Raw genomic sequence first — 3927 nt, 5'->3', positions numbered from 1 at the left:
TAATGTGTAAAACTACATAATATGTTTAAGATATGTCACATTATTTATATATTTAAGCATCACAGTACCTTCAGTTTTGGAAGGAACATTAGTCTTGTCTGTCCTGGCAGAAGGATGTACTGAAACATTTGAAAATTACAAATCAGTCAACACATTAAATTCCATAATTAAACATTAAATAATGTATTTTGTACTTGTAAATTTTTGGGCAACATTTACCATATGTGGTGTGGAAGTTTATATCCCGTGCCGCATGAACATCTGTTAACTGAGGTGCGATGATGACACTTGCATCCTGGGCGGTGATGTTCGAGCTTCCAGCTGATTGAAAACAGAAAACATCATGAACAAATATCCACAACTCAGATTTAGAATCAGCTAAAGGGAAGATCAGGATGTTAATTTACTATGGTAAAATGTGACACATGGGACGGACAGATTTTCCGCTTTAGTCCTGGCAGTTCAACAAGGGGGGAATTTTGTTATACATAAGAGTTAAAAAAATAGCTATGGTACGTGAAAGCTACTGGGAAAAGCATTTAAACTAGTAGCATGGCCACTGTCAAACACTAACATTAAGTTCCTACCCATCTTAAAGTGCAACAAAATAAAAAGTAATTGTTTTAAAGAAAATTGTACCCTAACTCTCTACATATACAGTGGGTGGCAATAAATACCAAAGAACACCTTTATTTTTTTTGAAGGAATTAAAAGGGAATAAATTCTTTTTGGGAGTGAAATAGGGGACATATTGGGCCTCATTTATCAAACTAGCGTGGAATCCTGGCGCAAATATCACCCTACGTCAGCTATCACGTGGGATTTATCAAACAGTCATACCTCGCCAATCTCAGTGTATGATGGGTTTTAATCAGTGTTATCAAATTATATAAAATAGCATATACAATTTTATGTCGCAATTTCTGAAGTGAAGAAAAAGTGGTCTGACTTAAACATCGCCACTAAAAAAAGCCTGTTGCTGCTCTGAAATGCAACCAACTGGAGGCGCAGGCATAAGTGGTGAAGGAGAAACAGACGCACCAACTGTCCGATAATGGTAAATATTAAACCTTGAATAACGTCCGTCTTGTTTTTTCCCCCCAAGACATAAATATGCGTCTGCAGAGGTTTGAATGAATAGAATGTATTGGCCCTTTCAGATAGCACTACTATAAAGCGTTTTAAAAACTAAAAATAACACATTTTGCGTTTTACTGTACGACAGAAGCACTTGGCACGAGTGGGTCAGCCGTCAGCTGCACAAACCAGCCCGTATTAACCTCCACAAGGCCAGGCAACCACCAGCTTTGAGAGTGCCCACCGTCCTGCCGAGGTACCGGATCGGAAAAACAAGCCGAAACATGCCGGTTAATGGTGGAAATAAATCGCTTGCTTTAGCAATCAATGGCACATTAAAAGAGAAACTAAAAACTCAAAAGTACGTCAAATAACTTAAACGTTAAGCTGAATGTTGTGCCGTGTATTTTTATCATAAAGAACAGCGTACTACTTGCATATCCTACATATTTCATACTTAGGCTAACATTTTAGAAGCGATGAATGAATGCAGCCCCAGTGCTTCAGAGTCCCCCCAGCTGCTTCAAGTCGGAGACAACTGCCCTTACGCAGTCCCATGCAGCGTAACAATTGTCCGACAAAGTCATCGGCTACCCGGCACAGCCAGCACTGCGAGTCCATGCTGTTTACAAACTTGTGTACACGAGCTAAGCACTGGCGTGGGATTTGAGCGCACCCTACGCTCACGTCCATATTGATAAGTTTAAGTTTATTTATTTAAAAGGGACATTGCATATTAATAGACATTTTCATGTAAATATACAGGATTGTAGCAAGTGCTAATTTACATCCTTTGTCCCTTGATTGGGCGACACCAATCACATAAAACAAACATACACGTGTACTCATAAATGAAAACAGACAATCTAAAAAAAAAAACTAAAAAAAAAAAAAAAAACATGCAACCGACAGACAGTAAAAACAATTATTCAAATAATGTTAAAAGATAAAAAATAAAATAAAATAAAAATCTATGATAGATTGTGTGAACAGTTTTGAGATTCCAGCAGCCATACTTTAAGATGTTTTTTAAAAGAGCCAAGAGTGGGAAGCTCACGTAAAGCAGCGGGTAGTGTGTTCCAGGTATGAGTTGCACGGTATGAAAATACAGCCTGTCCATAGGCACTTTTTCTAAAAGGAACAATACAGTCACCTCGAGAAGTTGCCCTGGTGGATCTACTTTCATTTTTTTGTACAAACATTTGCAATGGCGCTGGGGCGAGTCTGTTGAGAATTTTAAAAACCAGGGTGCAGTCTGCATACTTGATCATGTTTTGCCAACTCAGTAAATCGTGCTTCTTTAAGATATTGCAGTGGTGATAGGTTTTCGGTTTTTTATCTAAAATCTTAATGCCGAGGTTTGCTTGGAAATGTGCGTACACCTACTTTTCTGGTCAACGCAGCATTGATAAATGAGGCCCATTGTCCATAAATAAAGTTCTTGGTGTAGTGGTAAGAGTGCATCCCCATAGAAGCTCAGTCCTCAAAAGAGGCAGACCACAGGTTTGAATCTGGCCTGTGGTTGTTCTCTGCATGTCATTCCCCTCTCTGCCCCATTTCATCTCTGTCTCTCCACAACTGTCTAATAAAGCATGAAAAAATGCCATACAAAATTAATAAAAATAAATAAAATGTGTTTGTCCCATTCAACTCGGACTCTCCACAACTGTCTAATAAAGCATAAACAAATTCAAAAAATTACCTAAAAAACCAATAGACAAATAATCTTTGTATTATTATTGAAACGAGTTAACAAAACCTGAGAATGAGTTGGTTAGACGGAGAGCTGTGGATTCTGTGAAAGCCTTTCATTTACAGCACATGTTCACACATGTTTTTGTATCTGACAAAAGGTGATTGATACAAAAACTCACAAGACTCATCTCATAACTCATCAGACAGACGTGCAAGGCTGGTTTCCCCTCCCCTAAACAGGCCTGGTACTAATTATAGTCTAAACAGCGCTGACATTCTGCTACGGAGCAGAACAGGAATACATAGTTACAGCAACAAAAATTTAAACAATTGATGTGATCAGTAAATAGTGAATTAATCAAATCAGTGACATTTAATGAGGAAAGTAAGCTGCTGTCTTACCACACGGTGATGTCCGTAAACCATTGTCCAATTCTGCATTCTGCATTCTTTCACCCAGCTCCTCCGACTTCCTGCTTTAGTTAACAACTATGCGGCAGGCTTTTCTGTTATTGTAGAAAGACTTTAGGCATATTACACACTATAGACAACTAAATGGTAAATGGACTCCACTTAGCTCTTTTCCCTGGTTTTTAACAGTCCCAAAGCTTTGTACATTGTTTTGTACACATTCACCCAAACACACACACAGACATTTCCGCACTCTGCATTCTTTCACCCAGCGACTCTGACTTCCTGCTTTGGTTAACTCCCACATTTTTGTCAGACTTCCACGTCAGCACGTAGACACGTCTCCAGTTACGTCAGTAGCTCTATTCTATCCAGCTTAAAGGTGCAGTGTATAGAATGTATTGGTATGTTTCTGAACAAACTTGGTAGAAATGGAATATAATATAATATATATATATAAGTAGTTTCAATTGTTAAATAAAAGTACTAGAAATAAATTATTCTATTTCCTGAATGGGCCTTTTATATCTATAGGAGTGGGTCACCCTACAGTAAAACTCCACCACCTTTGTATTTTTGATTGAAATAAAATGTTATGTTTTTTATTTTAAAGAATAATCCTAAAACATAACTGCACACCAAATCAACATTACAGCAGTAGGACAATGCTCTCTTTAAATCAGTATTGAGCTTAAGATTCTTATAAATATTGAAGTTAAGGGGGAAAACAGAAAGCAGAAAAAG

The 3927-nt window shown here is 37.8% G+C and overlaps 1 long non-coding RNA gene across 1 annotated transcript; it reads right to left on the bottom strand.

The window, feature by feature from the left end:
- Window positions 1-68: 68 nt before the first annotated feature.
- Window positions 69-3428, bottom strand: LOC307270821. The gene is made up of 3 exons (XR_013845566.1): window positions 3175-3428; window positions 220-321; window positions 69-119 (listed from the first exon to the last, which is right to left on the bottom strand). It is a non-coding gene; the product is annotated as an uncharacterized lncRNA (long non-coding RNA).
- Window positions 3429-3927: the final 499 nt, after the last annotated feature.

Source organism: Ammodytes marinus (genome assembly GCF_949987685.1).
Source record: "Ammodytes marinus genome assembly, contig: scaffold_399, whole genome shotgun sequence".
NCBI classification, from domain to species: domain Eukaryota; kingdom Metazoa; phylum Chordata; class Actinopteri; order Uranoscopiformes; family Ammodytidae; genus Ammodytes; species Ammodytes marinus.
The sequence above is the reverse complement of the archived record's forward strand: the minus strand, read 5'-3'. Positions and strand labels throughout refer to the sequence as shown.